A 14,653-nucleotide genomic window follows, 5' to 3' on the forward strand; every position below is an offset into this window, starting at 1 on the left:
TTGGTGGTTTTTTTTTAGGTCATTTACATTATGTATGACTATGTATGTACGGGGGAGGAGTTGCAAAATGACATTAAAAATGTCATTTACACTCCCATTTTTCTTTCTTGGGGCAAATATTTATAAATGTTTTAACCACATTATTTTATTACTCTCATTTCCTTTTTTTCCTTTTCTTTCCTTTTTTTTAAAGTGTGTTTTTCCAGGACCCATCAGCTCCAAGTCAAGCAGTTGTTTCAATCTAGTTGTGGAGGGCACAGCTCACAGTGGCCCACGCAGGGATCAAACCGGCGACGCTGGTGTTATGACATCACGCTTTAACCAACAGAGCTAACAGGCCGCCTGTCTTTTGTTTTTTTAAGTGTCTCATTTCTTAAATGTAACATTTATTAAACTACCTTTTACCTTTCTAAAACATTTAGCTGAAACAAATCTCTCAGAACTTTTCAGGAATTTTTACATTCTGAAAAAAGATACTGAACTTAAGATTAACCAAAGTAACTTAGAAATCTGAAAAGATTTTTATGAAAGTAAAAACTGTAACTAAAGCAGCTATTTTACAGATTTCATTTTAATTCATTAAGTGAAAATGATCCTACTGAAAGAAACGTGATATCAAATACTCCTTACTTGAAGGCAAAATAAAACCAAATATTTTGTGTATCATTTTGCAAGTGACAATCTAATTCTTTTAATGTAATATTTTGCTATTTAATTTTCTTTTCCAGGGCATTAAAAGAAAACTGTTAAAATGTATAATTTAGGTATAATTAAAACTGTTTTTCATATAAATTAATAAATCTAAGAAAATCTTTTGATAAACTATATATTCTCATTTTTATTCCAAAAAACAATGTTTATTCCAAGAAAAATGTTAGGGCACCTTTTATATTTTGAAGCATATGTGTAATGTAAGAAATATAATTACTTGGAATCAAAAAATTCATGAAAATTCTACAAATTTCATTAGGAGTTAATTATATTTTATGTACTTGCAATTTGGTCTTCTAGAAAAACAGGCACAGCACTTTTAAATATAGCACTCCTATTTGCTGACAATCCAAGATCATAATTTACACTTCCCCTGAAGAAGCCGACAACATTATCACAAAGCAGAACTTTTCTTTTTATATCCTCTAGTACAGTTTAAGTTATTACCTCTCACGGGAAAACACAAACATAAAATCCAGTTTCAAAAGGCAACTAAACTAAAAGCAACAAAATTTTTTGGTGTCAATGAACTGATAAAAGGATCTAATTTAAAAAAAAAAAAAAGAAACCAAAATAGTTCTTTCCAAACATTAAAACATACCTTCCAACATATACGACAAAGGACATGTATCTAGATACAAGCAGTCTTACAACTCACCTATATTTTTTTTTAACAGGCAAAACGCTTACTTCACTAAAGAAGATACACAGATGGCAGATAAAGCACAGGAAAAGATGCTAAAAATCATTAGTCATCAGGAAAATGCAAATCAAAACCAAGATGACATACCACTTCACACCCACTATGATGGCTACTATTTAAAGAAAAGAAAGGAAAGAACAAATGTTGGCAAGGATGTGGAGAAATTTGAAACCTCATGCATAAGCTGGTGGACTGTAAAACGGTACAGCCGCTGTGGGAAAGTTTGGCATTTTCTCAAAAAGTCAAGCACAGAATTACCATATGACCCAGCAATTCCACTCGTACACATATACACAAAAGAACTAAAAACTGAAGCTCAAATAGATTATGTGTAACACCAATGTTCACTGCAGGATTATTTAAAATTGTCAAAAGACAACAACCCAAGTGTCCATCAATAGATGAACAGATAAAATGTGGTATATGCATACAATGGAACACATTAAGACATAGAAAGAAATGAAGTTTAGATATATGCTACAATATGGATAAACCTTGAAAACATCATATTACATTTTAAAAAGCCAGGCACAAAAGAACAGTTTATGATTCACTTATAAGAGTTATCTAGAATAGGCAATTCAGAGACAGAAAGTAGAATGGGTTACCAGGGACTGGGGGAAGGGAGAAATGGGGAGTTATTGGTTAATGGGTACAGAATTTCTATACAGGATGAAACACATTCTAGAAATAGATAGTGGTGGTGGTTATATAGCATTGTAAATGTGCTTAATACCACTGAGTTCTACACTTAAAAATGGTTAAACTAATAAATTTTATATTATGTACATTTTACCACACACACAAAGTTTATCACTAAGCCCAAGTTTGCATAGGTTTTCAAGAAAAAAAAAGAGGGAAGCAGTAGCCAAATTCCCATCAAAAAAGGTCAGTTAGACAAAGAATAACACAGGGCAAACAAATGTTTAAGTTTAAATCCTAAATAACAGAGCTAAATGCAATACTGAAAGAGGGACCCCAGATACTCAATGCATCGATAATGCATGTAGAACAAAGTCAAGTCAGCTCCTTCCTCAAAAGGGTGGGCTCACTGTCCCTATCATATATAAGGAGAATACACTTTGGAAACAAAACACAAATTTATCTCCAAACTTAACAAGGGAAAACTTGATCAGGTTATTACAAACCTATATTACACTTCTATACTGAGAAGATTGGAAACTCCCAAATTAAATTTAAAAAGTTGCTTAATTCTTCATAGCTATGAAAACTCAGCTGGTAAATATGATGTCCTGATTTTGTGTACTCTTTCCAAAATGATACATTTCCTATAGTAGTCAAGAATTCAAGTTATTGCACCCCAATAAACTTTAATTTAAAAAAAAAAACACAAAATACACTTTTTATAAAATATTAACAATTAAGGAATTTATTACTGTTATTTTTTTAAAAATAACAATAAACACTTTTAAAACCTCTAAAAAAAGAATTCAAGATAAAACAGTTATCTGACTTTTCCCAATTAAAAAAAAAAAGAGCAAAGATAATCAAACCACAATTAGGTATTTCCTTTTTTAACAATGTCAAGCCTTTGCTACAGGTTTCCAGAGACTCTATGGAATAGTCTCCAGTAATGTGTACAAAATAATCAGTTTCTAAAAATCACATGATCACTGGTTATGATAATAAGTTCACTCATTTATAATTTTAAAAAATTAAGAAAACCTAAATTTAAAAAGTATGAGAGCATAAAGCTAAGAAATTGTGCTTGATTGCTACAACTTTGCAGTATAACAACCTAATAGGTCTATCTTCAAAAATACAATAAAATAAAAATACTAAATTGACTTGTTTGACCAAAAATCTTCACCATCAAAAAATATTAAATTGGGGGCCGGCCTAGTGGCTCAGGTGGTTGGAGCTCCATGCTCCTAACTCCGAAGGCTGCCGGTTCGATTCCCACATGGGCCAGTGGGCTCTCAACCACAAGGTTGCCAGTTCGATTCCTCAAGTCCCTCAAGGGATGGTGGGCAGCGCCCCCTGCAACTAAAGATTGAACATGGCACCTTGAGCTGAGCTGCCACTGAGCTCCCGGATGGCTCAGTTGGTTGGAGCGCGTCCTCTCAACCACAAGGTTGCCGGTTCGACTCCCGCGGGGGATGGTGGGCTGCGCCACCTGCAACTAGAAAAGCGGCGACTGGACCTGGAGCTGGGCTGCGCCCTCCACAACTAAGACTGAAAGGACAACAACTTGAAGCTGAAGGGCACCCTCCACAACTAAGATTGAAAGGACAACTTGACTTGGAAAAAAGTCCTGGAAGACTGTTCCCCAATAAAGTCCTGTTCCCTTTCCCCAATAAAATCTTAAAAAAAAAAAAAATATATTAAATTGAGGGGCGTCTGGATGGCTCAGTTGGTTAGATCACGAGCTTTTACCAACAGGATTGCCAGTTCAATTCCCACATGGGCCAGTGAGCTGCGCCCTCCCCAACGAGACTGAAGACTAAGAGCTGCCGCTGAGCTGCTGGAGAGGCAGCTAAATGGCTCAGTTGGTTAGTGTAAGCTCTCAACAAGGTTACTGGTTCAATTCCCAAATGGGATGGTGGGCTGTGCCCCCTGCAACTAAGATTGAAAGCGGTGACTGCACTTGGAGCTGAGCTGAACCCTCTACAACAAGATTGAAGGACGACAACTTGGAGCTGATGAGCCCTGGAAAAACACACTGTTCCCCAGTATTAAAAAATTTTTTTAAAAAACCCATTGATCAACATACACTGTATTCTTCTAAATTTTTAAGAGATAATTTAAAGATTACCCAAAATAATGCCAGGTTTGCTATAATGTTTGATCTCTTTTCAACATCTGACAATTTAGGTCATAATCACTGACGGTCCTTAGCAGTTCCTTGAAGGACATAATTTCAATGTGTTAATGGCCTCAGATTTTACATTTGAAAGCAATGTGATATAGTAGAAGAAAAGCATGAGAGTAAGAGAAAAGAGACTATTATTTTTATAGACTCAAATATTAACTATATGGTTTTCAACAGGCACTGTTCTAGGCACTTGACTCACATCAGGAAGCAAAATAAAAGACCCCTAGTCTCACTGATTTTATTTGTAATTTTCAATTGTCTGATAGGTGAAAAGAAGATTCCTCCTAGTGTAAACTTTTCATCAACCCACAGGAAACTGACTCCCTCACTTCCAAAACACCACCACCAATTATTCCAAGCTAAAGACCATTAGTATTCTAAAACCCAGTGAATTCTCCTAATACCCCTTTCCTTCCATTTCCAGAAGGCACTGTATTCAACCATTATTGGCTGGGTTATCAATAAGAATGCAATAATTAATTTTAATCCTACCTTCGGCAACTAACCCTAATAAGCGATAGCAAAGAATAGCCACATACTTATTTGACACACAAGTCCTCATAGTACAGAAAACAATCTTCCCCAAGTCATTCTTGAAACATGACAATAGGTCCACCGTTCCACACTGATGAGATAATACATTCAAATTCTGCATCTAATCCTCCTTTGCCCAATTAACTCCTAGAGTTAAAAGATCACATCTAAGTGATTACTAACATTACTGCTCTATTTCCAGGTGAAGAGATCTCTTCTAAAGTTTCAATGTTGTCCTGCTATTCCAGGTAGAGTTACAGGATTCTAAATAGCCTCTTAGAAGAGGCTATTTGCAATTAACCTAGACACCCACTCATCTAAAACCCAATATATCACTTTTCAAAGATTATATATTTTATCAAACTACCAGTGGCTTTGTGTATTGCCCACTTTTCCACCCTTCCATCTCATTATGGCCAAGCTGTTCCTAATAAAAAAGCAAAGCTTACTGATCAGTAAGTATGGACAGACAGAAAGCAAAGAGTAAATGAACACGCCATAAGGGTAAAAAGACCTAAGAGATGAATACTGCAGGTTGGTTGGGGAGTGACGGCTAATGGGTTCATTCTGGAGTGATGAAAATGTTCTGAAATTAGTGGTGATGGTTGCACAACTGTGAATATTACTAAAAATAGGTGAATCGTACACTTTAAAAGGATGAGTTTTGGGCTGGTCCGATGGCTCAGGTGGTTGGAGCGCCGTGCTCCTAAAGCTGAGGTCACTTCCCACTTGGGCCAGAGAGCTGCACCTTACACAGCTAACATTGTGAACAACAGTTCTCCCTAGAGCTGGGCTGCCATGAGCAGCTGGAGGTTGGTGTAAGCTGCCGTGAGCTACCGCGGGCTGCTGTGTGCTGCCAGGAGCGGCGGTGGCCAGCGTGAGTAGCCAGCAGCCAGCAAGAGCTGCCATGAGCTGCTGTGAGCGGCCGACCGACAACTGGTGGCCAACCGACGACTGGTGGTGACCGACCACCTCAGCCGGGCCAACCTCAGCCAGGGGGAGCGCAAGGCTCATAATACCAGCGTGGGTCTGGGATCTGTGTCCTACACAACTAGATTGAGAAACAACGGCTTGAACGAGCGTGGGGGGTGGGGTGGAAAAAGGGAGCAGAAAGGATGAGTTTTATGCCATGAGAATTATATTTCGATAAAATTCATTTTTAAAAAAGGATATAAAATAGTAAAGAAATAAATGTTTGTGTTTGCTTTTTATATTATAAAGATTCAAAATCATTCCTCTTTCAAACTCACACAGTTGAGTCATAAATATCCATTACAACCACCAAACTATCTGGAAAAATGCAGTAACATCAACACTTATATTACCCTGTCATAGCAAAACATTTTTATGAAGGAATTACTAATTTATAAATCACCCCACTTGATCTTATATTTAGACCAAAAAACTGGTTTCCCCTCTGTGTTAGACCTTTATTTTATTCCCTATACCAATGACTGGAAATAAAGTGTGCTAAAGGCAGAATCATATGCTTAGATTGCAAAACTCCTGCAATTTGGACATAAACAAATAAGATGGCAATACTTATTGTATATCATGTTTCATTACAACACTTAAAATACCAAAAATTGTTATAAACCTAGAGAAAATAGAAAGAAATTATGTATCTGATAAGGAACACTTACAACTCAACAATGAAAAAGATAATGCAATTTTAAAATGAGCAAAGGAAATGAACACACTTTTTTCCAAAGAATATATACAAATGGCCAAGAAGCATACAAAAATTTGCTCAACATTAGTCTTTAGGGAAATACAAACCAAAATCACAATGAGATACCACTTCACACCCCAAGAATGGCTAAAATAAAAAAGATAATAACAAGTCATAATTAGGATAAGGAGAAATCTACACCTGAAACAGTCATGATGAGACTGTAAAATGGTGCAACCAGTTTGGAAAAAAGTTTAGCAGTTCCTCAAAATGCTCAACTTAAAACTACTATAGAGGGGCCAGCCCAGTGGCTCAGGAGGTTGGAGCTCCGTGCTCCTAACTCCGAAGGCTGCCGGTTCGATTCCCACATGGGCCAGTGGGCTCTCAACCACAAGGTTGCCGGTTCGATTTCCCACAAGGGATGGTGGGTTCCGCCCCCTGCAACTAGAAACGGCAACTGGACCTGGAGCTGAGCTGTGCACTCCACAACTAAGACTGAAAGGACAACAAGTTGACTTGGAAAAAAGTTCTGGAAGTACACATTGTTCCCCAATAAAGTCCTGTTCCCCTTCCCCAATAAAATCTTTAAAAAAGAACCCAAAAACTACCATAGAACCTAGCAAATCTACTCCTAGGTTTTTTCACCCAAGAAAACTAAAAACGCATGTTCACATAAAAACAGGTACAGAAATGCTCATAGAAGCATTATTCATAATAGTCAAAAACTGGAAACACAAATGTCCAACAACTGAATGGATTAATCAAATGTGGTGTGTCCATATAATGGAACATTGTTCAGCAAAAAGAAGTTCTAATACATGCTGCAACATGGATGAATCTTGAAAACATTATGCTAAGTGGAAGAAGCCAGTCACATGTTGTACGATTCCATTTGTATAAAAGGTCCAAAACAGGCAAATTCACAGAAACAGAAAGTAGATTACAGGTTGCCAGGAACTAGGGAGAAGGGAGAATGGAGAGTGACTGCTAATGGGTACGGGGTTCATTCTGGAGTGATAAAAATGTTCTGAAATTAGTGGTGATGGTTGCACAACTCTGTGAATATTACTGAAAGCCGCTGAATTGTACACTTAAAAGGACACGTTTTATGTCATGTGAATTATATCTCGGTAATATTTATTTTTAAAAAAGGACATAAAATAGTACTTGTCATTGTCCTTGAATACAGAAGATTTTATATCTCCATTAGTCACAAGAGGCTACATTATATTATCTCAATATAAATCAACTATATGCCACGTTTCCTGTAACTGGCACACTTAGAAGACATTTTCTATTTCAAGCATGCCTGACTGGGAAGACGACTAAGCCATTAATGATGAAAACCAAAACCTGCTCTCTTCATTTCATGGGATACAGAATTCTTTCAGGAAATCTATTGTGAAATAAATTTATGTATAGAGTAGATTTATAAACTATTCTTCAATATGTTCCTCTTTTAATCATTCTACCTTTTGAGTAAGTACAAATAATTATTAAAATTGCAAAAAACAGACTCAGAATTCCTAAAGCCAGCAAAAGGCAGTCAACGCAGAGCCGAGTCTCATTTTATTTTATTTTAAGATTTTATTGGGGAAGGGGAACAGGACTTTATTGGGGAAGAGTGTGTACTTCCGGGACTTGTCCAAGTCAAGTTGTTGTCCTTTCAACAATCTTAGTTGTGGAGGGCGCAGCTCAGCTCCAGGTCCAGTTGCCATTATTAGTTGCAGGGGGCACAGCCCACCATCCTTTGCAGGAGTTGAACCAGCAACCTTGTGGTTGAGAGGACGTGTTCCAACCAACTGAGCCATCCGGGAGCTCAGCAGCAGCTCATTGACTTCATTCTAGTTGTGGAGGGTGCAGCTCGCTGGCCCACATGGGAATCGAACTGGCAGCCCTGTTGCCCAGAGCTCACGCTCTAACAAACTGAGCCACCCATCCACCCCTGTAGTCGCATTTTAGAAGCAGCTAATACCCTGAGATGATGTTTCTCTACTGGAGGGATGGAGGAACAGGTAGAAAAGGAAGAGGGGAAAGGAGGAATGATTTCTAATAGTTTGCTGATTGCTGTTCTCTCACCACTGTATATAAGTTTATATATATAATATGTATATTATATATATATATATATATATATATATATTTGCTATATAATCTTGGATCTAGGAAAAACTCACCATGAGATAAAATCCCTAAGTCATAAAAGAAAAGACCACATTAAAATTACAGCTCCCAAATAGCAAAATATAGTCAAAAGACAAATGGGGGAAAATACTTGTAACAGATGAGAAAGAAATGATTTCCTAAATATACAAATAGTTCTTACAAATCAAAGGACACAGAGGCTCAAACAAAAAAACACAAAATATCTGAGCAGGAAGTTCTTTAAAAATACACATAATACACACAAATGGTAAGCAAAATAAATATACTTTAAAAAGCTGCTCAACTTCACTCAAAATTTTGAAACTCCACGTTTTAAAAAGGGGTACCAAATAACAAAGATTTAAATTGTAATAATACCTAGGTATTAGCCAAAGTCTAAGAAAATAGGCGCTTTCATAACACTGTGTGCAGGAGTATAAATTAGAGAAATCTCTTAGGAAGACAACCTGAGAGTAACTAGTAAGAACTAAGTACACATCCCCAAAAATTCAATTCATAGGAATTTATCATATGTGTGTAATTGCACATGTCTGTAAACAGTGTACAAGACTGCCTACTGCAGCACTGCTTATAACAGTAAAATAAAAGCAACCACCATTCCACTTTCTGTCTATGAATTTGACTGCTCTAGGTACCGAATATAAGTAGAATAAAACAATTATTTGTTTTATTGTTCTAAGTTTTATGACTGCCTTATTTCATTTAGCATGTCTTCAAGTATTGTAGCGTATGTCAGAATTTCCTTCCTTTCTAAGGCTGAATAATACTCCACTGTGTGTATTCTGCCTATTATACACCTAATAAGCACATTCTGTTTTTCCATTTATGGGTCATGAACACTAGAGTTGCTTTGATCTTATTGTGAATAATGCTGCTATGAAACTAACAGATAACTTTTATATTTAAAAAAATCTTTATTGGTTCTAGAAAGGGTTTAAGAAAACTTGAAGACTGAGGATACACTTAATTCAACCAACAAAACTACTATACTCGTTTATTGAATACATGGCGAGTGCCTAGATTCCTGCACATGAAAACTTGATGACTAGTTACTCTTAGGAAAAGGCCTTAGGAAAAGTTTCAGTAAAGCCTTGAATGACAAAATTCTTCAGAACTATTACAGACACCATTACTTCAGTTTAAATATATATATGTGCAGAAGATGCCAAAAAATGTATACACATTTTAAGAAAGGAAAAAACTGTATTAAAATTGTAATACTCAATATATACCGATAACAAAAGATGAATACAAGTCATGTGCCAAAAAAAGTATACGTATGATTTGTATTCATCTTTAGTTATAGGTATATATTATTACAATTTTAATAGTTTTTTTCCTTTCTTAAAATGAATATGTATTTTTTGGAACTGTGTATATGTGTGTGTGTGTGTGTGTGTGTAATTTTAAACCATTTATACCAATCTAATAAACTACTTACTAAGTAAAATTAATTTTTAACAAAAGGATAGTGTTCAACTGATATTTCAAATCTCTGCAAGATTACCCAATTATGAGGAGAAAAATTCCAAAGATTCTATGACCTTTAGATTCTACTGGTTAGATCAAATAAGAAGCCTGAATCTTTTAGACCACCTTAGAAAGAATTCATATGTACTTTTCCAAAGAACAGGAGGGAAGAATCTATACTGCAAGAATCAAAATACACAGTGCAGGAATATAGATAATCATGATTACCACAACATTAACATTTGGACATTTGTTCTTATAACAGTTCATTAGTAATTTCATAGATATGTCTGATTTACATAGTACTTTACTGGGAAAAGCTCAAGAATAATTTTAAAAAGAATGCAAGTGATCATGACTAACCATTTCTTAAAGTAATAGCAGTGAATATATCAGTCAGATGAAGAAAAAGGGACCAAGGCAAGCTGATCAAAAAGGGAAGTCTGGAAAGAACAAAGTTAAAGTGGCAGAAGCCAAGAGACGAAATAAGTTAGCAAAGATCCACACCAAGAATCCCTGGTGTAAATGCAAAGGGCTCTTTTAAAGTATGCTTCCTACCTGGCTTAACAGCACTATTACAGTATAATTGCTGAGAAGGAAGTTTACTTCATACTTCTTAGAAGTTTTTAAAAAGACTTTGGGAAATTTATGAATACTTCTAATATTTCACTTCACTAGTGACTGTTATACTTATTTCATAATAAACAGTTGCTTGATAGAATCAAAACAAAAATGAGGTCCCACCTTTTCGTAATGTACATAAATTCCATATTCTTTTCATACACCACTATGAGTATTTTTATAAAATCTTTGAAAACTACCTCTACTTCCAGATTGACAAAACGGGTTCTTTATCACTCTTCAATTTTAAAAGGTCTTTGGATTTTTCCACTCAATTCTAATGTTTTACGAACTTTTAAGATTAAACATGCTTCCCACTAAAGAAACTAGGCATGAAATTAAAACATCAAATTAAAAAATAAATCACTAGTCTCTAAACCAATCATTCCTTAAATTTACTAAATATGCATATTTCCCCAGTCATCATTTTACTCCGATTAATTATAATCTCTAGAACTAAAAAGCTTTGTCTACAAACAAAAGCCTTTTAGGAAGATAATCCTCTCAGGGGAAAAAAATGTTTTAAAAACAAATTTCCAGGGGCTGGCCCGGTTGTTCAGGCGGTTAGAGCTCCATGCCCCTAACTCCGAAGGCTGCTGGTTCGATTCCCACATGTGCCAGTGGGCTCTCAACCACTAGGTTGCCAGTTCAACTCCTGGAGTCCCCCAAGGGATGGTGGGCTGCGCCCTCTGCAACTAAGATTGAACACGGCACCTTGAGCTGAGCTGCCTCCTGGATGGTTCAGTTGGTTGGAGAGCGTCCTCTCAACCACAAGGTTGCCGGTTTGACTCCCACAAGGGATGGTGGGCTGCGGCCCCTGCAACTAGCAACTGGCAACTGGACCTGGAGCTGAGCTGCGCCCTCCACAACTAAGACTGAAAGGACAACTTGAAGTTGAACAGCACCCTCCACAACTAAGATTGAAAGGACAACAACTTGACTTGGAAAAAAGTCCTGGAAGTACACACTGTTCCCCAATAAAGTTCTGTACCCCTTTCCCAACAACAACAAAAAAATCTTTTAAAAACATCTTTAAAAACAAACAATTTCCAATAAAAGCAACACAAAGAAAATCAAATGTCATAACCTTGTGAGACCCGAAGCTGTGTGATGAAAGTTCCTTTACACATCTACTTTTACAATGACAAAACAAACTTGCGCTGAAAAGGAATGATCTATGTCAAAAAACAGTGTGGAAAGGGTTAACTTCCTAATAAAAATATAGGTGTAAGTGACAAGAAAAACTAGAGTATATACTTAGGTATGTAACTTAGAAGTGTCCTAACAATCGACACATACCATTTTTAAAAAGTAACTGCAATACAATTTAAAACTATTTGAAACTTTACAAATATCATTTAAGTCTTAGAAAGGTTTGATTGAACAGCATAGTTAGTAAGCAGAATGATTCATTTCAAAGTAACTGACACACCAATGTTTTGTACGATGGCCAGACAGTATTTCTGGATATTAAACTCTTTTATAATCCAATTGATCATTAATATATACTTTTAAAATATCCCTAACATTCCAGTGACCTTTATGTGTCATGAAAAATGGGAGAAATTAAATATACCCACTTTAGATAATAAATGTGTTACTGAAGAATTAAAGTGTCTTATTTTATATACAGCATCAAACAGTGATTGAATTTTGAAGCTCTCTATAAACTTGCAATTTCCACAAATCTTGTTTTCTTTAAAGCAGGATCCACCTATATAATAGAAGTCAATATCTATTATACATTTAATTCTAATTATGGATGTACCTGAAATTCATTTCATTAAAAGAATTTAAGCCAACTAAAAGGAACAACCTTAAAAATTTCAAGAGTCCATGATTTCTAGGATAAAACTGGGTTGGGGGGGTAAAAACAGAAAAAAATCCCCACAATAAAAACAGCAGTTCTAATCATGTAAATTTACAATGAGGAAAAGGGTGGTGAGGGAATAAAGCTATTCACAGTACACTATCTTTGTTGCATTTTCTAGTCTAGTTTTGGTGATTTTAACTTTTTACCTCAACCTTTTTATATCAAAGCTAAATTTAGTACTTAAATATGCTGCTGCACTCTATTCTTAATCTAATGGTTTGTCTAAACCAATGATTCTTAATCTTTTTATGCCACAGACTGCTACAACAGTCTCGTGAAACCTATAACCCCCCTTAGAATATTATTAAATAAATAAAATAAAATGCACAGGAGTACAAAGAAAACCAATTATGTTGAAATACAATTATCAAAATATTTAAGAATTGGTCCACTTATGAACTTAGAGGAAATACAGAGGACAAAAGGCGATCTTAATGTATATCACAGGAAAAGAATGTAATCAACAAAATCCACACTGTAAGAAACTCTACAGAACAATCAACCTGGCTTCCAACAACTTAAGTTGCAAAGAGAGTGAAACCTACAGATTTAAAAAGTCCAAATGACCATCAATAACTCAATAAGCAAATTGGGGTATCTTGACTGGTGGTGGTGGTGGTGACAAGGATACCTACATTTCTCAAAATTCAACAAACTACACTTAAAATAGGTACATTTCATTGCTTGCAAATTATATAAAACTTTTTCATATATATATATACACATATATATCATCAATGACAATTTGTGTACCTTATTTAGAGCCTGTATTTATTTTAAAAAAAGATTCTTAAAACAATTACCTTGAATTCTGACTACTGTGTTTCCCAAAAAATAAGACCTAACCAGACCATCAGCTCTAATGCGTCTTTTGGAGCAAAAATTAATATGACCCGGTCTTAATTTTAATATAAGATCGGGTCTTATATAATACTCAGCATAATATAACATAACATAACATAACATAACATTAGTATGTAATACTGGGTCTTATATTAATTTTTGCTCCAAAAGACACATGAGAGGTGATGATCCGGCTAGGTCTTACTTTCGAGGAAACACGGTAGGTATTTGAAAATACTGACTGGGTATTTGAAATAGAGATATACAACAGTATTGTGGTACATCTTTAAACAGTCCTTATCTTCTAGAGATAAATACTGAGGTATTTATGGATAAAATAAAATGTCTGGAATCTACTTCAAAGTAATACAAACTATACAAACTCTAGCATTCTGGGGTCTTGTGCTAAGGAATAATCATCTTAATTCATTAAAGAACCCCTTGGATGGGGGCCAAGAGTAGTGTAGATGGAGGAGAAAAAGTTGAGTGTAGCCACTATGGAAAATAGTATGGAGGTTCCTTAAAAAATTAAAAGTAGAACTACTGCATAATCCAGCAATCCCACTTTGAGTATTTATCCAAACAAAACAGAAAAACTTGAAAAAATATATGCATCCCATGTTCATTGCAGCATATTTACAATAGCTGAGAAATGAAAACAATATAAGTGTCCATCTACTGAGGAATGGATAAAGATGTGATATATAATGGAATACTATTCAGCCATAAAAAGGGAAACCTTGCCACTTGTGACAATGGATGGACCTGGAGGCATTGTGCTACATGAAATAAGTCAGACAGAGAAAGATAAATATCACGTGATCTCAGTTATACATGGAATTTAAAAAACAAAAAAACAAAAAAAAAAACCAAGCAGCTCACAGATACAGAGAACAGATTGGTGGTTACCAGAGATGGGGATAGAGTGTGGGTAGAATGTGCAAAAGGGGGTCAAAAGGTACAAACTTTCAGTTATAAAATAAGTCATGGGGATGTAATGTATAGCATAGTGATTATAGTTAACACTGTATTGCATAGTTGAAATTTGCTAGGAGAGTAAATCTTAAAAGTCCTCATAAGAAAAATAAAATTTTCTGTAACTGTGTGAGGTGATGGATGCTAACTGGACCTATTATGGTAATCACTTTGCAATACTATATACAAATATCGAATCATGTTGTACACTTGAAATTAATATTTTATGTCAATTATACCTCAATTTAA

General features: G+C 35.5%; 1 protein-coding gene across 2 annotated transcripts in view; it reads right to left on the bottom strand.

Annotated features, from left to right (window-relative positions):
- SPEN (spen family transcriptional repressor) overlaps positions 1-14,653 on the bottom strand; it is a 76,868-nt gene that overhangs the window by 52,228 nt on the left and 9,987 nt on the right. The window lies entirely within an intron of this gene.

Source organism: Rhinolophus hipposideros, assembly GCF_964194185.1.
Source record: "Rhinolophus hipposideros genome assembly, chromosome: 8".
In the NCBI taxonomy this organism is placed as follows: domain Eukaryota; kingdom Metazoa; phylum Chordata; class Mammalia; order Chiroptera; family Rhinolophidae; genus Rhinolophus; species Rhinolophus hipposideros.